This window comes from Excalfactoria chinensis, assembly GCF_039878825.1.
Source record: "Excalfactoria chinensis isolate bCotChi1 chromosome Z unlocalized genomic scaffold, bCotChi1.hap2 SUPER_Z_unloc_3, whole genome shotgun sequence".
NCBI lineage: Eukaryota > Metazoa > Chordata > Aves > Galliformes > Phasianidae > Excalfactoria > Excalfactoria chinensis.
The window spans coordinates 307,283-329,081 of NW_027315574.1; positions in this window are offsets into that span (position 1 = coordinate 307,283).

Consider the following 21,799-nt stretch of genomic DNA (forward strand, 5'->3'; position numbering starts at 1 on the left):
GAAGAAACCCATGGCATGCAAAACAATGTGGTAGGACAAACACGACACATACCTGGCAACAAGATCACCTCAGGCTACCTGCAGCAGTTCCTGGTCACTCTGCTCAGATCTTATGAGAGCAAAAGCTGCACCAAGGCAGTGGGCGGAGGGTGGGCAGAGGAGAGAGAAAGAGCAGGTCAGTGAGCAGGGCTAAGACAGCCATGGCATAACGCACACAGCACAATCGTCCCATCCACTTGCTGCAAGACATGCTGAGTCTCAGGCTACGGGATGCCTGTCCGCCCAGCAACTTGACGATGCTTCCACAATTGAGCACAGAAGATGATGGAAGAAGCATGGGACGGGTGCCACCCTTACGGACACCCCCTTTGGAACATGCCTACCAGGGGAAAATGACGTCTGATGCTCAAGAGTAAGCAATACGGTGCTGGGAGCTCCGACAGCCAGCACTTCTCAACACCTCGCTGCCCACCCGTCCATCCTACGCTGGCTCAGCTTACCTACAGGATGCTGCGCACGATGCTACTCAAACAAAGGCACTAAACGCACAAGAACAACAAGAAAACCAACCACTCCGAACTCCTACTCGCCCACAAAGGAACACAGAACGCACCGCTCCTCCCCTCATGCCAGCCGCTTATGACATCACCAACGGCCACCAGCCTGCTCCACCATGACTCCCCACAAGGGGGGGAGGCATGACCACGTGGTCAAATGTGATTCCAACACGGCACCACAACATTGCAGAACTCACTGTGGGGTTGGAATTACGTCCTGGTGTGGCAGCGCAATGGGAGGTGTTTGGGCACAGCTGAAGAGCTGGCTGACTCCTGACGTTTCCAAAGGAGGGTGCCAGATTCACTCTCAGCATTCTTTTGCAGGGCTCTTTGGGATGCTTCAAACCCATTTCACTGACTAGGTCACTTCTAGAATGTTCAGCTGACAAATGCTCGTTTTGTCTGGGTAACGCCTCTATGCATCATGAATGAAAAATAAAATTAAATGGGCACGCCACCCTGTGAAACTTACCTCTCTGCTCTTGTTGTCAGCCAGACACCTAAGATGAGCATTATGTGTCGCTGCTCCTGAATGGAGATGCACCCAAGTCTGTGTTCCACTCTGCTCCACCTAAGTGTCTAAAAGAAACACAGGCAGAGATGATTAGAAGATCCTTTGCGCAGACGAAAGCGCAGGCTGCACGCCTATTCTCTTTAGCAAGAAATACTACTTGAGAATCCACAGACAGTTTTATGAGAGGTAGTATGAAAGATGAGCAGAAAGGAAATAGATTCATTAAAATAACCGAGTTAATCCTCTCCCCATCAAAAAGGAAGCCTTCTGGGCACTGTTAGCAGCACCTCCTACAACACCTTGCACCACAAATTGTGGCACATGCATTTTTTTCCCACAGGCCCCTCGCTTCTGTCGTTAGTGTCAGATTCACTCAGGTTCAAATACGTGGATCAGAACAGCCATTCAGTTCTGCTGAGGCAGGATCCCACCACTGGGATGTCCCCCAGTCCCATTCCCTGCTTCTCCTGGCACGGGTGGGGAAAGGAACAGCAAGTGATATCACCTACCCAGACTTCTGCTGGGCCTTCCATTTGGTCGCCCATCCCAGGGAGAAGCAGGGGAGCTCCCGTGGCACAAAGCTCGCAGCTGGAGAAATCAAGGCTGCCTCTAAGATGGTGCTTTCAAACAGCACGAGTAACTGGATGTAGGACTTGAAACACAAGGGTAACATGAAAAAGCCACCAGTCCCCACGGATGGGGCTGTTCGCAGAGACAACAGCTGCGTGCTTTCCAGCAGTGTGATGCTCACCCAACAAAGCGCTCAGCCAGCAGATGCCTCCAGCGTCTGAGCACCCATTTGGAGATGGTTTTCTTAACATCCAGGCTGAATCTCCCCTCATACAACCTGAGGCCATTCCTTCCACTCCTGTCACTAGTTACATGGGAGAAGAGCAGGACAACCCCCACCCCCACATAACCTCTCTTCAGGTAATTGTAGAGAATGAGAAGGTCCTCCCTGAGCCTCCTCTCTTCCAGACTAAATCATCCCAGTTCCATAAGAAGCTCCCCATAAGATTGTGCTCTAGACACCTCACAGCTTCACTGGTCTCCTCTGGACACATCTCAGCATTTCAGTGTCCTTCTTGCAGTGAGGGGCCCAGAACAGAACACAGAACTCCAGGTGAGGACTCACCAGTGCCGACTACAGGGGGATGATGGATTCCCTGCTCCTGCTGGCTCCAGCCTTCTGCATTCCAACTCCAATCTCAACCATTCCTGCTGTAGTAGGACTTGAATCCTCATTTGGGGCTGCAGCTCAACAGGTCAGCACATCAGAAATAACACAACGTGCAACTGGAAGACGTGTCTCAAAGCCCAGAAAATCCAACTCTCTGACCTCGGCACAACTCACCAACCAAGAGCCAGGCCTTGACAACTTGGCTGATCTGAGCACGCGGGAGGGGGCCAGACAGTGGACCACAAGTGTCCATTTCCACTGCAGCTCCCTGTAGAGAACAGCACCAATCAGCAGGCGTGAATGAATTCATTGACAAGCTGCACAATGAGTCTGTTCTTTATAAAAAAAAAACCCACATCAATTCCTATTCAAAAAAGGGAGGAATTATTAAAGACCAAGAAAGTTCCTGTCCCTATGCCTCATTCTCTCACCCCAACTTTCCTTGCCTCATCCCCAACTCCTGGATGATGTCCACAAGCTTAATGGCAGGTCTCAATCCCATAAGATTCCTTTCACAATACTCCATCAGAAAGGATGTTACACTTGTTCTATACACTCAAGCAGACTGAGCATCAGTTTCTCAGTCACTTAAAACACACAGAAGCATCCAAACCCAGAGCACACACATCCCTTCCTGTGGTACTGGATCCCACAGCTCACCTTCACACCTCTGTCGATTCCTGGTGTTTTACACCCATGCAGCCTCGCTACGGTTCCATGGGTGTCACCCAAGACCTGCAGGACCTCTTTCTCCGCAAACCCCACCTGCAGGCACTGGCTCATGACGTTCACCACCTGCCCTCCTGCGCAAGAACAAGCATTAAGAACGAGAGCAAAGTGCATCGGATTCAACCTGGCCTGCTCCGACCCTCAGTCCTGCCAGGGATGCAGACTCATCCTCAGAGCCACGCTGGACATCAACACATGCATCATTCTTCAAACACCCCATCCCAGCAGCAAGGGATCAAAGCACTGGGACAGCAGAAACAAAAATGCTGTGAGAGTTTCCTGTTGGCACTGACCATGAACAAATCTACAGCTGAGCAACAGGACAGGAGACAAACAGCAGAAAACAACCAACCTGCAGAACTAACTCGTTTGGGGTTGGCCCAGATGTTTGCATGCTCCCTTTCCACGGCCCAGGCCAAGCTTGATGAGCTGCTCCTCATTTGCACAGGGGGAGAACGCTGCAGATGGGATGTGGGGGCTATGCACACCATGCCTTTCTCCTGCTTTTCCTCTCTCCATCTTCCATTAGCAAACAGCATCTCCAAGCCTTCCTTCCTGAAAAAATCACTGGTAAAAAAAGAACTGGCAAGCTTGCTTTTAAAATTGCCTTGTTTATACAGCTTGATGCTTTAAAGCAGAAGCTCACCTAGCAATGACCTACGTCAGACAAGCTCAACCTGCAGGGAAAAGTTATTTCTCTCTGTCTACAGGCTTTGCACACATTCACAGGTGCAACAGTCTGCCCAGATCTCAGCACAACTTTACTAATGGCAGAAATCCAGTTTATGCCCGCCACGTTTTTCTCTCTTCTGAAACACTGTACTGCTGCAAGAAGCAATGATGCCAGTAAAGAATCACATAATTGGAGCTGGAAGGGATCGCTAGAGACCATTCTCCTGCTGGCCACGCTCCTTTAAATGCACCCCAGGATCCCACTGGCCTTCTTGGAAAATATTTCCACATTAGGCATACATTTCAAGGAGGCTCCAGACAAGTAAAGACAGGGGAAAGCACTGGCAAGCCAAAGCAGGGCAAATTTTCCCACACTGCGTTAGCTACAGGGACAATAAATCATGCCCCCAAACTGCTTGCACTAGAACACCCAGCCTGAGATCATAGAAGCTGCCGAGATACGAGTTTATCACAACCCAGAAGTCCTTTAGATCGTGCACTCCCTGGTGCAGTGACACTGGAGGATCAGAATCCTCGGAGAAAAGAACCGGGCCTGCTCAGCTCCTTCCCACCCTCCCAAGGAAAAGCAAACCAACCGCACCGCTGCCAGCACAACCCCGCAGCACACAGCAGGGAACACAAACAGCTACCCAGTGCTCCCCTTCACTCCCAGCCTAACTACGAGTCCACCGGAGGATTCAGAGGGAAATCAATACAAAACACATGTGAGTGCACACAGGACTGAATAAAGCCAGGATGGAATTGCACACGTGTGTGTGTGTGCACAGGGCTGCACAGAGCACATCTCCCTATTGTCCACCCTATAGACATATCCCCCCGTATCAGAGAATCATAGAATGGCCTGGGTTGCAAAGGACCGCAGCAATCATCTAGTTTCAACACCCCTGCTGGGTGCTGGGATGCCAACCACCATACCGGGCTGCCCAGAGCCACATCCAGCCTGGCCTTGAATGCCTCCAGTGATGGGGCATCCACAACTTCCATTCCCCCTTGTCCTATCACTATCCACCCTCATAAACAGCCCTTCTCCCTCCTGTTTGTGCGCTCCCTTCAAGTACTGAAAGGCCACAATGAGGTCTCCCCGCAGCCTTCTCTTCTCTAGGCTAAACAAGCCCAGATCTCTCAACCTCTCCTCATAGGAGAGCTGCTCCAGCCCTCTGATCATCACAGTGGCTCTCCTCTGGACCAACCCCAACAGCTCCACATCCTTCCCAGGCCTGGACACAGTACTGCAAAGAGGACCTCACAAGAGCTGAGTAGGAGGGGACAATCACCTCCCTCTCCCTGCTGGCCACCCCTTTTTCAGTGCAGCCCAGAACACACGTGGATGTATCTTTTTTCATACTTAGATTCCCATCTATGTACATATATAGACCACACCTACACCCCCACCATCTGCTAGAACTCCATATTCCTCCCCATAGCACCCAACAGCCCCCAGGAGCCCCATATCACCCTAAGGCCCCCACAACCCTCTCTCTCTCTATACACCACCCCTTCAAGTCCCATACCTGCCCATATCCTCCAATAGCTCCCCACAACCCCTACACACCCTCATAGCCCCCTAGAGCCCCTAGTCCTCCTATGGCCCACCACAGCCCCATATTCCCCCTAGAGTCCCCCTCAACTCTCTGTAGGCCTTTACAGCCCCTGCACAGCTCCCTACAGTCTTATATGACTACCTAGAGTCCCCCCACAGCCCCCTACTTTCCTATATCCCCCAGTGGCCCCCCCACATCCCTCTATGGCCCCTGAAGAAAAAACAAAACTAGAGCGGTGCACTTAGAAAGAGACCATTGAAAACAAATGCAAAATGCACACCTGCACAGGCTCACAGGGAAAACTGCAAGAGAAGCAATCTACACAGAGAGATGCTTTCCCTAGCTGCCCCCCCCAGCTCCATATCCCCCCTTTCCCCCCTCCCAGTCCCAAATCCCCCTCTGCCCTCCCCCCCAGCCCTATATCCCCCCTCTGCCCTCCCCCCCAGCCCCATATCCCCCCTCTGCCCCTCCCCCCTCTGCCCCTCCCTCCCAGTCCCATATTCCTTTCTGCCCCCCCCCCCCCCAGTCCCATATCCCCCTCTGGCCCTCCCCACACAGCCCCATATCCCCCTCTGCCCATCCCCCCCAGTCCCATACCGCGTTCTCCCCCCCCCCCAGCCCTCTCCCCGCACCAGTGCCGTTCTCCCCGCACTCCGGCGCAGCTGTCCTCAGCACTCGCTGCCGTGGTGCCGGTTTCCGTCCCGATGCAGCTCGCACAGCCCCGGCTGCCGCGCCGGTCCCGTTCGGCCTCGGACCGGGCTGCGGGGGCCGCGCTCTGTGTGGAGCCGCCCCTCCAACGGCCGGGACGCAACGCTGGTTCCCGCGCACTGCGGCTCAGCCAATCGGAGCCGGCGGAGCTGCCGCTGCCCAATGGGAGGCCGGGGGAGGGGCGGACACCGGTCAGGAGCTGGGAGCCAGGAATGGCCGCGGGGGGAGGACAGAGGTGTGAGGGAGCAGCATCCAAACAGCAGGAAAAACAGCACTGAACAGCAGCACAAACCACAGACAGGAAGCTCGGGCTGATCGAGAGCAGCACCGGGATGCGAGAGATCGTTTGCTCCCATCCACAATGGCAGCACAGCTCCTGCTGCAGGAGTGCCTTAGGAATCCAACTCCATCCCCACAGAGCAGAGATCAAGCAGGTATGATCGTGGCGTTCCTGAGACCCCATGAGCATCAGCCCCTCCCCCTTGCGTAGTGAGTGGTGGGGGTGGGGGTGGGATGAAGGCTCATCGTCTTCCTCGCCTTCAACTTTCCACCCTGCGGGAGGGGCACCCCCCAACCTGCTTCCAGCTTGCCCTGAGGACATCTAATCACCACGCTGTGCTGGGGCTGTTCCACCCTGATCTTCATGGCCTTCATCCCCTTCTTTCCTCACACTTAGTGTCTGCAGCTCCCCCTCTCTCTGCCCCCCCCTTGCAGCAAGCACAACATTGGTTTTTTGAACTAGGCTTTACAGCACCTTTCTGGGCATGTGATACTTACTGCATAAGTGATTGCATCTGTCATGAGCAGCCTGTTTTCTGTCTTGTCATGGATGGTTACCTGCTCTATTAGGCAATGATGCACTTGATAAGTACAAAGGTGTTAATGTCTTAATATTCTGTTTCTACTCAGAATACTGACCAAAGGAATAAGTTTGATGTCAGCAGTGGAGAAGCTGTGGACAAAGATGGCAAAGTCTTGGAGATGGTGTCTCAGTAAGTATGCTGGGAGGGGGGGGGAAATAAAGGATGCTTCTTTCTTGCAGTTTGCCACCCTCACATCTGGTCATGTTACACAGGATGTTAGTTACACAGGATCACGGAATACCGGCATCTTCACCATCTTGCAGTTCTTAAAACAGAAGTTTCTTTGGCACTTTTTGCTCTGAGATAGAAATTCAGAGAAGAGTAACATTTATTTGTTTGTTTGTTTGTGTGCTTACTTACTAAATGCATGAAATAAATTAGTTGTGTTTCGATTTAAAGCAGTGTTTTTAAATGCATCAATCCCCATGATGAATGCAAAGAATTAGCTAGTCCCTTGCAAACTAAAGCAAGCTTTCTCCAATAGTTTGAATACTGATGTATCATCCTTTCCGTGAGTGAAAAGTATTGAGTGTTTAAGCAACAGGAATAAGTGTTTGTTCTTAATGCGTAGTTAAGCATTTGAGTGTGAGGAGAAAAAAAAACAACATTCCAGTGTGGGTGGTTTAATGTATATTTTAATTAATAAGTGTTTCCTGTATTCAGTGGAGAAGTGGCAGATGTGGTGTGACAGGAGAAATGTCCTTTGCAGGAGAGTTAATAACAAAAACACCTTGTCTTTTTACTTAGTCCTTTTAAAGAAGGTGAAGGATGACTATACAAGGTTTGATCAGACATAAAAACACTTCAGCATTTAGTTCTGTTATTATCTTCCTTGCTGTATAACGTGGCTCTCGGTGTAAAGGCATAGAAGAAGGTGGCAGTTGTAGGTACATCTTGTATTTGTACGCCAGTAAGATTAGTAAGTTATTGTTATATTCTTATAAAGTTCCCGATACCTTTCATAGCCTTTGTTAAATTAGGTTGTTCTGCCTCTAGAGCAGCTACGAATTTGAGAAGTGCCTTTGTGAGTCAGGAAAAGATCTGTAGCGTAGTATCCCATTTCCAGTGGGGAAAGAAAAGAACGGTGCAAGCATACATTTTTACTTCTCAAGCACTTCTACTGTCTCCATGGACTTAGCAGTGCGTAGCTCTGCTTTATGGAAACGTATGTGATTTAGTGCTTAAAAAGGAAAGATATTTGCCTTAAGAGCCTTCCAATGTAAGATCCATAAGTACACAAGATGTATTATGTATTTTTCCAGGTCTAATGACATGGCTGATTCACAAGAAGGCAGCAAAGAGAGTGTGCTGAAACCAGCACCTTTCAAAAGAGGCCGAGTGCAGAAACCCAAACCAAACCTAGAAAGAACTGTTGCATGGAGAAAAGACCGCGGACATGAAAAAGATCCTGAAGAGGAGAAGCAGAAGTTGGAGAAGCAGAAGGATGTGCGTTACACCATGTGAATGAAAGCAAGGATTCGTGCCACAAAGATGTAAGCTTCTCAAGCAGCTGCATAGATGTATTTTTGCTGGGCAGTGGTAAGAAAGATTTACCACTTAACCTGCAAGCATAGTATTTGTGTGTCTTATTCCTTCCAGTTAAACTGAACTGTCATAGAGTTTTCTGGTGCTTGTAATTAGATTCTGCTTTCTGTAGAGACAGAGATTATATTTCACTGATGTTTTTGTTGTTGGTGGTGGTGATACCAGATTTGAAAAGAGAAGTGCTGAACAGAAAGGATAATGTTGAAAAAAAAACCATTTCAGATGGAATGTATGCAGAAAAATAACAAATTTTTATCTTTAAAGTATTCGGGGATTTTAGCTGATGAACAAAAAAAAGAACTTAATTTTTGAGGTGTTTTAATACGAGAATGATTAAAGTAAATATTTTTTCTTCCTTTCATTCCAAAAAAGAGATTGGCCAAAAATGTTTTTCTTACTAGAGTGGAACTTGTCTTCTTTTTAGGGAGTGGCTGATGCTCCCAAGAAAAGCCCACAGCAGCTAAAAGCTGTTGAAGATGAGAAAGGACCTTCAGATGTCTTGAAAGACGCTTCAGATTTCAGTACGGGGTAAGATTATCTTTTAAGCGGAGAGATGGAGTGGAGGATGCGCTCCAGGTTGGACGTGTCTGTGACAAGTTCTCCTTTTGGTAAAGAAAAAGGTTAATGAATAAGAATTTAAGAAATGCTGTAGATCTGTTTTGTAGTTTTAGAAATTATGAGCTAGATGAAGGATTTGGTTAAATGTTTACGTTCCTCTCAAGGTTTGACTATAAGTTGCAGTTGTTTTGAAACTGCTTCATTTTTCTTACATTTGCTGACCTGTCTTTCAGGTACAGGTTCTTGATGTTTGATGTGATCTTAGTTGATCTTTTTCATGACGTCCCTTACTTTGCTCTCGTTCTAGCTTCTGCTGAAAATTAAATACAAGCATGTGAAATGTGATTGGAAGAATTCATCTTGTCCCATGCCATCAACTGCCTGTTTGTTTTTTTAGGGAGTCTGGTCCTGAGATCCAAGAAGACAAAACTGTTACTTCATCAGTTCGGTTACTGAGGAGTCGATTCCATAGACCAAAGCCAAATTTCAGAACAACAAGTAGGAAGGAAGAGATGGATATAAATGAAGGTGTATCGCAGGAGGATGCCAACAAGAAGGAAAGTTTGATGCAGAGTAGTCATGAGTCTTGCGTCCCTCCAGATGCAGATGTAAGGCTTTTTCTTTTTTTTTTTTTGTCAGTTGGATTCCAGCTTCTGAGTTTGTGAAACTGGTAGAAACACTTGATGATGTAAAGAAAAGATAGATTAATCTTTTTAGAAACAATATATTTCTTCAAAAGCTGTGATTTTCTGTGTGGGAACTCTTGTACTTCCAGTTATTTCTGACCTGAGGTGAACTTCATGAAATGACGGTGAAGAAATAAAAGTACTGAAAACATCTACTGAAACCTACATTTCAAGGTGTTTAGTTAAAGAAAGACATACGAATTTTTCTTGGGAAGCCTGTGAAATGATTAGGGAGCAACTAAAAGGAGATGGTCTTTTTGGACAGGAAGTGCTCTGAGCAGTGATTAGTACTGAGCTTTGTGGACATAAAACTATCTCCTTTTTCAGTATGGTACCATGACTTGCTTTTGCTCATATTTGTTTTTCCCATTTTTCAGAAAGCAGAAAACTATGAAGTCCTGCAATCATTGGAATCCTTAGGAAAGGCAGAGTCAGTTGGCCCACAGGATGTTTCTGAAAGCTCAAGTTTTAAGTCCCCAGACACACTTTCTGGATCAGAGTGTGGCAACATGGAGGCCTGTCCACTTGTAGATAATCTGAATGAGACCTCAAGTACTAATGCTGGGTAAGGGTCTAGCTGCTTTTATACCTCGACTAACAAGGAAGGCATTTTAAGAGGAAACTGTTCTGCTGATGGATTTCTAATTGACTAAGAACGTCTAATAAAAATTCTGAATGTTACTACTTGTAGATTTAACGCTAGTTGTATGAAAGCCCCAGTTACTGCTATGCTAAGCATCACATGAATGAATGTTTACTTTCCATTGAGAGAACAGTTTGTGCTGTAAGGGATCTTAAAGACTGTCTCATTTCAGCTGTCCTGCCATAGACAGGGATACCTCCCACTAGATCAGAATGTTCAGATCTGCTAACCAAACTAGCCTTGAACACCTGCCTCTAGGTGTGGGGCACCCATAGCTCTGGGCAACCACCGCTTATCCAGGCTCCTGTGAAGTCTTTCTCCGTGTTTATTATATGCCCACTTTAACTATTGAAATGACTCAATGAGGTTTCCCCCCCAGCCTTCTCTTTTGCAGGCCGAAGGAACTCAGTTCTCTGTCTTTCTGCTCAGGGGAGACTTTTGTGGCTCTGATCATTCTTGTGGTACTTCTCTGCACTTTCAGTAATAGATCTCCATATTTCTTGTGCTGAGGACCCCACAGCTGGATGCAGTACTCTACATGGGGTCTCCTGAAAGCTGAGTAGGTGGGGAGAAACACCTTCCCCACCTTGTTGGCTTCTTTTGGATGCAGACCAGAATATGACTGCCTCTGGGCTGCAAGTGCATGTTGCCAGCTCGTATCCAGCTTTTCATCTCTTAAGCCCTTATCCACTGTGCTGCTCTCATTCAGGTCACCCTCCCAGTCTTTACAGGTGTTGGGCATTACCCCAACCTTTATGCAGGATGCCGTGCTGCACTTTGTTGAGCTTCACGAGATGCACATGGGCTGACTTCTTGTGGGTTGTCTGAATGGCATCCCTTCCTTCTCTCGTTTCAACTTCACCACTCAGTTTGATATCATCCATAGACTTGCGGAGGATTCACGCAACACCACTGTCTCTTTACTGAAGCTTTTAAATAGTATTACTCTCAGTATGGACTCCTGAGAGATGCTGTTTGCTACTGCTTTGCATTTGGACATTGAGCTGTTAACTGGAATTCTTGATTTATTTTGCCCAATGGAAAGGTAGTGACTATAGCATACTTCACTGACACCAATTAGGTGCACCAAAACAAATTATCAAATGTATTCTGAACAAGATTTTGCACATATATTTATAATCATATGTATTCTAAGCAAACAGTGCACTAGCCTCAGGCTGATCAGTGTTCTGCTGGGGGGGGTGTGTAAATTTGGGTAGGAAAGGTTATATGACCTGATGTGTTCATTGCAGGGTGGGGACTGAGGTGGGGTGGTGTCTTGTAAGTGGGGGTTCTTAGGTTGGCTAGGGGGAGCTCTGAACGCCGTCCTCTAGCATCCTGACTTGCATGATAAGTGGGGAGGGGGGTGGAGGAGGGAAATGAACTGTTACAAACAGTATGGGAGGAGCAATTGTTGAAAACTAAGATGAAGTTGTACCTCGGCATTTTCCATGTTGTCTGTTTGCAGATATCCTTTCTCATTCATCAGAGGGGATGCAGTTTCTTTCTTACACACGTTCTTCGTGTGCCCATTAGAATCCCTTGCCTGCATCAGCTTAACTTTCCTGATCCCATTCCTATGCTTCTGTTGGTATCCAAGTATCCCCAGGGTGTGTGTCTGTACTTCCACTGGCTGTGCATTCCCCCTTACGTTTCGGTTGGACTGGGAGGTCCTGGCTCAGCCATGCTCATCTCCTGCCTTCTTTGCCCTCTGTCTTGAACATGGGAATCAAGAGCTCTTGTACTCCAAGAAAGATGTCTCTAAATATTGCTGGCTCTCTTCTGCTTCTTTATCTATGACAGCTGTTTGCAGGAGAATCCCATTGACTAGTCCCTTAAAAACTAAGAATTTCACTTCCTTAAAATGTAGGGTCCTTACTGTACTGCTCAGCTAAAATCATGAATTCCACCAGCACTTAGTCACTGCATTTTCTCTGTTTGGACTTTCCTACCACATGAACTAAGAAGTTATCCTCAGGATGCTGCAAGAGTCTCCTTGACTGCTTGCAGCTTGCTTTGACACTTTTCCAGTAGATGTTAGGGTGGTTAAAATCACCTGGCAATATCGGGGGTTGGAAGAACTCTACATCAACGCCCTCCACCCAGTAGGAAACACCAACTACGTAGTTTTCTTGGTTGGTTTGGTCTCTAATTGTCACCCATACTCCACAGTGGCTGCTGACTCCTGGCTTTTACCCATGCTACATTGGTAGGGAGACACCTTCTATTGCAGGATCACTTTTCCATCTTGTTATTTGTGAGCATTTAGGAGTCATTAAGAATTATTTCTGTTGTGGAAGTAGTTAGTAGATGAATGCCTATACACATTTGCTGAAGAAAAAAAAGATTTGTGTGCGTAATTTAACACGCAGCAGAACTTTGCATTTGTGTAATGTCTTTCAAAAAGTAAGCTGTGTTTTATAAAAGTGAACCTGTGCTTTTTGATGACGTGCTTTTGTATTGAATTGGATATTGTTTGTTTCTGGTTGTCTTAGCATTGATAGAAAAATCCCAGCTCGAGGTGAAAGTAAACAAAGACCTCTTCAACCTGTCCAATTAGTGAGGGGCGGATTCCAGAAGTACAAGCCCAACTTGGGAAGAGGTGTTAGAAGGAAAGAATTACAAATACCAGAAAATAATGAGGATAAGAAAGCTGAAGCGGATGACTTGGAGGTGCAACAAACTGAGTCTGCTCGTCAAGTGTCAGCTTTTGTAAGTATACTAGGAATGGCTACTTTGCCTTTGAAAATGTGATTCCAAGTTACATGTTCTATCTTGGGCAGTTATATTGGAATATTTAACATTCATTCCCTGAAGCAGAGACACCATCTGCTATGAAAGAAATCCCACAAACTCTGAACTGTTGAGATATTGCAGGTACGAAATTAGTGGAGTCTACAACTTACAGTCTTAATGTCTTCTCAGAAATGAGGATCTAGTTTGGATTGGGTTGCATGACAGATGAAGGATGATGTACATTTGAAGTAAGCAGAATGCAAGTTTGTTTTCTATTGCAATACATAAAGATGGGCATTTAGTTCATTTTTTCTTTCCTGCTTGGTTGATTGAAGGCTGTGTTGAAGAATCCAGGAAGTATCAAGAGAAGACATAGGGTAGTCTGTTTTTCTGCAAGAGTTAAAGTCTTTGTGTGTTTATAAATGAAGTTCTGTTTTATAACCTTGCTTGATTCTCCTTTTTTCTTGCTGTTGAAATGGATAATACCTCTGTTTTATTGCAAATCAAAGGTAAAAATGAAGCTGCATCGCATGAAGGAAATGTACTGAGCAATGAGGAACATGCACAGGAAGAGGTACCTCAGGTGCCCTGTATTTCTGAAAACCTATTGTGTGAACAAAGCAGGTAAGGTCAGAGTTTAGCAAAATCATGTATGAAAAGTTTTCCTCTGGTACATAAAGATAAGTCTTTGAAGGTGTAAATTCCTTGTATTTGTATTTCTCTGATTCTTTGTTTTCAGTGCCCATAGGCAGCTTCATCCCTTGTTTTTGGTGCACACTCTTTAGCTAAGGTGAACTACTTTTGGTTTCTTTTTGGCTCCTAGTTTTTCATTTGTTTAAAATACACTGTTTGTCTACAGCACCAGGTTTTTGAGTGGTTGGCTCCAACTGTATTCTATATGGAATGAGGGCTGCTCCAACAGTAATTCTTCCTGTTCTGTTATGTTGGGCCACGCTGTTTCAGACTCATGTCAGTGGTGTGGCAGTAGAGGTTGAACCTTCCCACCACTGCTCCATTCCATGTTGTTGCTGTGCAACAGATGGCAGCAGTGGGACAGTCTGACAGCATGGTGTCTGACGTGGAAGCGTGGATGAGGCAACAAAGAGTGGAAGATAATTTCTTCATGTGGAAAAAAACTGCAGCCGTTGACATTCGTTAACACTCACTGAAAGTTTACGGAGGCCACGCAGTGGATGTGAGCACAGTGGGGCAGTGGTGGTGTGTTTCTGCAGCAGTAACAGCAGCACCTCTGTTTGTGCAGTTTGTTATGAGCGTGGCATGCAGGTGGTTCTTCATCACCGCTGAAAATGTGTGACAGATGGTGTTGACTGTGCTGAAAAACAGTGATTTGCAGATTAGAATTTGCCCCACTGAGTAGTGTGATTGTGCTCTTTGTAGCAGTTGTGGTTTCCTGGCAAGTAAATAGGAAGCACTACTTTCAGAGTGACATATGCAGCCTAAGACAGTACCTGTTCACTCAGTGCAGCCCAGGCAGGCTGTAAGGCTGGACAGCTGGGTACTGCATCCTGTTCAGATCCCTCTGGATGGCAGCATGAGCATCTAGCATATCGGTCTGATAGCTGAGGGTCAGCTCTTCTGCATCGTCTTGATCATTTGTGAGATGGTAAGGAGGACTGAAGCCAGTATTGACCCTGAAGCCAGTAGCTCTCAGTTTATAGCCTCGTAACACTCGTAACACTGATCACTACCTTCAGGGCCCACCTGTCCAGCCAGTTTTCAGTCCACCTTATTGTCTGCCCATACAGCCTGTAACTTAGCAGCATCTTTATGAAGGAGTTAGGGGCGATAGTGTTGGAAGCCTTGCTGGAGTCAAAGTAGATGATTTCTGCCGCTCTCTCTCCCTTTGCCTACCAATTATTAATTATTTTGTTATTAATTATTATATTATATTATCAATTATTTATAGCAGAAGATTTATCAGGTTGGTTAAGCTTCTTGTCTTTCCTGGTTCTGGAAGTGGTTTACAGAATTTATCATTGCATCACATTCCTCAGGATTAAGGTGAGGCACAGCAGCCCATAGTTTCCTTGATCCTCCTTATTGCTTTGTTTGAAAGCTTCAGCTTTCTGTTCACTCATCTGAATGTGATTAAAGGAGAGATGAGAATTTTATCTTGTTTAAAAGCAGTAATACCTTGAATACTGGAATTAATGAAGATAGCGTTCCTATGGTTAATTAATCCGGGGGCCCATTGTGGCTGAAACTTTTATCTCTTCCTAACGTCTTAATGTTTTTTCAAAAGTAAGCTAAATGGTCCATTATTGCAGGAAAGCAAATCGTGTAATTTTGTTTTGTTTTGTTTTATTTGCTTTTTAACTCTTTTAACTCTGTTTTGCTAAAGTAAATAAATAAATACACAGAACGACTGAATTCATTTCTAACCGTATGTTTTATGATAAGACAAGCTTGTGGAATGTATTTTGTGGTGCATGGAAAGTTAAAGTTGAAAAATATTGTTTTCTAGGCCCGATATAAAATTAAGTTCTGGAGAAGAGAGCAATCAGTGTGATAGAAAACCTTCACAGCAAGCAAGGGTATCCCTCAGGAACCCAAAGCCAAACCTAACAGGAGCTCACAGAAAAAGGGGTCATTTTGAAGAAGACAGAAACAGAGAGATGAAGACGATGCTGAGCCTAGAAATACAGAAGAGCATTTGTTAGAAAAAACAGGTGTATCGGTGGTAAGTGCTGATCATGTGTTTTGAGCCTCTTTGTACCTCAGTTCTTGGATTTAGCTTCCTAGAACTCATAGCTGACATAAAAATCCAGTATGTAAATATGACAAGTTAAGGTGATGCTTTCATTTTCTGTGCTTCACAATTGGAAATGATGAATCTAAACACACTGTAAAACTTTAGTCAACACTGTATATTTAATATTTCCTGTTTCTGTGCAGAAATCTGTATTACTCTGCCTGTGGCAGGAGGATTGAGCCACGATGATCCTTCAGGTCCCTTCCAAACCAAGCCATTGTATGATTCAGTGATTATCATATTCTAATACCATTGCCATTGAATTAAATGTTTGCTATCCATTTTCTAATATCCAGTACTACCTACAACTCAAATTTTTCTAGTAGTGTGGATCTGTTTATAAGTTGATGTGCATGTGAATAAATATCAGACTTCTTCAATTCCCTCCACACTCCTGAGCTATCTGATATTGATTCCTTTTCTGTCAAAAGTTGTGGCGTGTAAATTAAAGGGCTTTTTGCTGGTGGCCCTTGTTTTTGTGATGGATGACTAAAATCTTTCTGTTACTTCAGTATATTCAAGTTGTGGATGCTCTGTATCTGTAGGCGTTCAAGTCCAGGTTGCATAGGATCCTGGGCAGCCTGATCTAGTGGCTGGCAACCTTGCCCATGGCAGGGCAGTTGTAACTAGATGATCTTCAAGGTCCTTTCCAACCTAAGTTGTACTATGATTCTATGATATAACCTTGGTAAGTACGACATTACTTATGTTTTGTGTGGTGATTTTCTGTGTATTTGAGTAACATTTAAGCTCTGTTCTGTAAACTGGGGTAGTTTGTTCTTTTTAGCTGGCTCCCAGGGCAGGAAAAAAATCCATCCCTCATGTTTTACTCTAGAATGAACAGGTAAGTAACAAGGTTAGAAAACGGAAAATGGTTTATCTTTCCACTTGCTGAAGGGTTACTCTTGATGAGCTGCGTGGAGCTGTGTGTTATTTGGCATCAGTGGGAAACTCAGGCATCATATTTAATACCATCTCATGACACTTTTTAAAAATCTGAAATATGAATGAAAAAAGAGGAACAAAATGAACCGTGCTACCGGATTACAGCTGAACGTGTTCAATGATAGCAGTTGTCTCTTCTGTCCAGCAAAACTCCAGTCACACAGAAGAAGCGGCTTCCTTCACAGAGTCTACAAGGAAACATGATTTTACAGACTCTGAGAAGCCGTCCTGTAAAAGAATCAGGCAGAACAGTAGTTTCCAGTCTCCAGGGATATCATTAGAGAATAAGAGTCAAGTAGAACAAGAAGAGTCTCAGCTTTCTGCACCTCAGCAAAAAAAATCAGATGATCAGACAAGGTAAAACAGCTGATGATGGTTTTTTATGTTCAACTGATTGTTTCTGTTCTTAGACATTAATAACTAGCCATAGTTCTGAAGTGTGTGTGAGAGAGAAAGAGAGCGCATGCAGGATGGTAGCACTAATGACTTCCACCTGAACCATAGCAGAGGCGTGCAGAAATCCCTGCACCCTTTACTCTGTTTGCAGCTTCCTAAAATGAACAGCCAGCACTCTCACCAGCCTACCCCGGAGTCCACTGTGGTCTGAGTAACAGTTCCAGATTTTAAAAGGAGAGCTTTAAAAATACCCATGCTGGGGACAATGGGATTATGAGAGTTATCCAAGCAAACTGTGCGGGAAGTGTCCTCTGTACTTGGTTTCATCTCTCTATCAGTTGACAATGCAAGCTCTTCTAAGGGTGAAATTTGGAATAATTTTTCTTGCTTAGAGCAATTGCGACCATCTCTTTGGGGATGGAAGCGGTAGCTAATTCAAAGGGATTGCGTTCTAAGAAAGGGGAGCCGATAATTAATGATCATCTAACAGTTCTGGTTTCTAGGCATTAGTAAGATGACCTAAAATCTCATAGTTTGGGTTCTGTACTGTGCTTTTAGCAAAGGAGAAACTAGAGAAGTTCCCATGATTTAAAAAGTTTGCAAGCTTCACCTATCTCAAAATGAAAATTAATTTCATTGTTTCTAATAATTCCATATATTGCAGATTTCATACTGCAGCTTCTCAGCTCTCTGAAACTGCTTACTCCATGCTTAAGATCAGTACTTTTGTGCACATGTGAAGATTTGGTTTCCGGATGGAGTAATACCTGAATGCATTTTTGCCAGCGTGTTGCAGGAAGTAACAGGATTGTAGTCTTGATCACAGTGCTCCTTTTCTTCTTTTCTGTTCATTGAGTTGGTTTTTACTTGTGGTGTCTCTTTTAATGTTTTGGACTGTATTAGACTTGATTGTTATTTTTAATATACTCATGTTATGTGCTCTTGCTTTGTGTTCTAGAAGACAACCTAGGAGGTCATCAAAACAGACAGCACTACCAAAACATGGACTGGAGCTGAGAACTGATCCATCTTCTGCTTCTGAATGTGAGGCCAGTTACTGTGAGAAGGGGAATCGAAGACAAGAAGTGAAATCAAGTGTTGCTAGAGGCAAAAGCATGAAAACTGCCCACAGAAAGAAACCTGTGAAGGAGCAGAGAAGTTCAAAAACAAGCAGCCTGGTGACCCTCCGGGCTTCTCAAGGAGATGAGGAGGAAGCAGATGACTTTGAGCCTGATGATGAAGATGAATGTTTTGCTGAAGAGGAAGTAAACAAAGCACCAGTGTTTGTTCCAGTAGGTCTTAGATCTCCTAAACCTATTCCTGTTCAGATAGAGGAGACGATGCAAGAGGTATAATGTAGCTGCGTTCTGTGTCCATGTTTGTTTTGTTTCTTCAAACAGAAGCTTTTGTTCTAATTGCAATTGCTAGTACTTGTTAAGTTTAGTTTGTTAAGAGTAGTGCTGACAGTAGCAAGGATGTTTACTTGACACATGTACTTGGTTTCAGATGAATGTACATCAGCCTGGGATCCAAACAGTGTTATGAACTATCAGTAGGTCTGCAGGGTGCTCACCAGGTAATTAATCTGGGACTGGATTTAGGCACAGTCTGATGTGCTTACTGCATGTTTTGAGGCTTAGGGTGGAGCAAATGGAGCATTTCAGTTCTACATTTGAATGTCAGGGAATGAGAGAGATTACCAGTACAGTTTATGGTTTCTCTGCAGGTTTGTCCTCCTTTGTTCTTGTGATATACTTCCTGTAACATAAAACTTAAGTAATGGGTTAAGTTTAAACACGTGTCTGTTAAGATACAGCCCTATATCTCTTTAGTTTAGGCTGCAGAGGTTGACACAGCAGTGGAATCCACTCCTTCCCTGTGCTCCAATGTAACCCTTCCACAGGCTGGAGGTATTTCAAGGAAGATCCTGCTCTGTCTGGTGTGGGCAGATCCAAAGCCTGTGGTCCTTACGTTTTGGCAATTATTTTTTCAAAAGCTGTTTTTGGCCTCTCCCATGAACTGCTTTTATAGTTAAGCCTGGAGTAAAGCCCTAGTGTTTAATGTTGAAATCCTTCTTATTTCCATAAATTAATCATACAGTTTCTTGCTCTGAATGACAGTGAGAGAATTTAAAGCAGAAAAAATGATAAAATCAACAAAATCCGTTTGAGTTAAATAACCAGCTCAAAAGGTCTCAGCTGGATAATGTAGATTTTCTGATTCTTCTCATTAGTTACAAGCAGCACTGCCAGTTCTTCCTCCAGTTGCTTCCTTCTTTAACCTGCAGTATTGTTTAGTACTTGATTTGTGGAGGGATTCCGTGAGATGTTCAATGTCTGCTAAGCATGTAGTTTATTAGGAAAAAAATAAAGTATTTGACAGATTTTTCTACCAGGGCTGATGAACTGAAATGCTTTCAAACTAATCTTTACAGCTGGATATATCTCAGTATCCCTGATGTGCCGGTGGCTACTAATGGAGAAGGTCTTTCTCATGTGTCTGTCCAGCCAGTCATACAGGAGGAGGAAAAAGGAAGCACCTTACCAGCTGTAAGAATGCCTCTTTATTTTGACATCTTATTCAGCATTGCCATCTACTTTGGGAACCATCTCTCAGGAACTATTGATAATTGCGTTCTTTCTCCTTGGGGAGCCAGTTGATGAAGGAGACAGATTCCCACTGTGTCCTCACCGTGTCTCCTTCACCTTCCTTTTGTCTCTCTTATTTTATAGCAGATACAAAGCTCTGGCCTCTGACTGGTTTCCAGGCCTGTTTGTGACAGTATAGATATGGAAAACTGTAACATTTTGTCAGCTCCTACTATCTGTTTTAAAGCCAGGGTGACCTCTGGGCTGAGAATTCACCAGGATGCATTACATTAAAATTGCAGACGGATTTTTATGTAAATACCTGATATGTTTTTCTTTTTGCTTAAGGAAGCAACTGAGCATGAAAATCCAGAAGCGGACAAAGGTAGATATGCAATTCTCTTGTTTGTGTCTTCTCCATTAACATGCTACCAATTTGTGGTTACTCTTGGAGAAAATTTCAAAATTCATGTATTTTAGAAAAAAAATGCTTGTGAGGTACTGGACTCTTTCATGTTTTTTTGAACAGGCTTAAACTATCTACATTCTTCTGTTCTCTATCAAGTAGATGGACCAAGCATTGCAAAGTTTTGTTTCTTAGAGTTGGAATGTGCATTTTCTGAGTCCTATTCTGTAGTTATCTGTACTGGGAGAAGAGAAATATTTACAAACCATAGAATCATAGAATGGCTTGGTTGGAAAGAATCTTAAACATTATCTAGTTCCAACCCCCAGCTTACAGCTGACTTGACGTGTTGTGAAGTGATAATAAAGTGGCCAGAGTCTAAGCTTTGTCCTCTGTATGTAAGGTCCCTAACTCAGCTCTGACCAGAAGAAAGTACTCTTTCCATAGGAGATATGTGTCCAACCCTTACAGAACTGTTGCTTTTCAGAATTGCTCTCACTTAGGAATTTAATTACATTCTCAGTCTTTGTAAGGAGCACTTGATATTGCCTGGGCTACGGTTTTGGTTGAGGGAGGTGAAATCTGCTGTCTTGCTTTGGTTTATTTCGGTACGATAATTTTGGAGGATGGAAATGTTTAGTTTTGTATGACCAGTTAGTTAGGAAACAGAAGTTGAAACAGGGATATAGTTCAGTGCTATTACGGGTTATGGATATCTGCATTTAAACACTTTCTCCCTTTCCATTCTTGGTGGCTTGGTTGGTTATGAGATGCAGTGGGATAAAGTAAGATGGAAAAGCTCATGGATTGAGATGTAGACAGAGAGATCGTTTTACAAGACAGAAAGTTTATTTTATTGCTAACTAAAAGTAGAGTTGAGTGGTGAGAAGCAGGGAAGACTAAAACACCTCGTCCCCACCACACTTCCCCATCCTGGCCTTTCCCACCTTCAGCTTGACACCTTCACTCCTAACTCCTCTTTCCCCATGCTGCTCGTGAACAGAAGAAGCAGGAGCTGCAGTCAGCCCATAGTACTTTACCTCCACCACACGTTCCTCCTTGTGGTTTTCCACTGGCCTAGTATGGGATCTTTCCCACGGGATGCAATCCTTCACAACTCTTCAGTGTAAGCCTTCTCCACCATATGTCCTCCAGACTGCGTTTCCTTCAGGGGGTGTCATTCAGGGAGTTCTGAATGTAGTGGATGAGAACTGCCATCTGTCCATGAGTATCTTAATTCAGGAATGGCAACAACGTAAAAATGCATTCTGTGCTGTATGGATGATAACATCAAATGCTTTTGGGATGTGGGTACATGAATTTCTTGTAAGTATACTTGTGATTTTTTACCTCTGAACAACTCTGTAGGAATTAGCGATGGAAGCACTGAAGCTGCCATGACTTTACTTGCAATGGGTGATCCAACGTTGCAGTTAAAAGCAAGCACTGAAGGTATGATCTGATTTATGAGACAAAGTCTTCCTTGTGCATTCTGGGTCCACCTAAGGAGGAACAGAGCAGTAGCTGCAGAGCTTCTCTACATGAGGCTGCATAGCAGGAGGACAAGAGTCTGGGATGGGAAAAGCAAAGCACCTTACCAGGTAGTGCCAACTGCATCACTGTGTGTTTCTGAGAGCTATTTAAGGAAGGGTGTGTTTGAATTGATCAGTGTTGGCTGCACAGATTGGACAAAAGGGAGGATCTAGAGTTAAATGGACATAAGTGATCTTTGCAGACC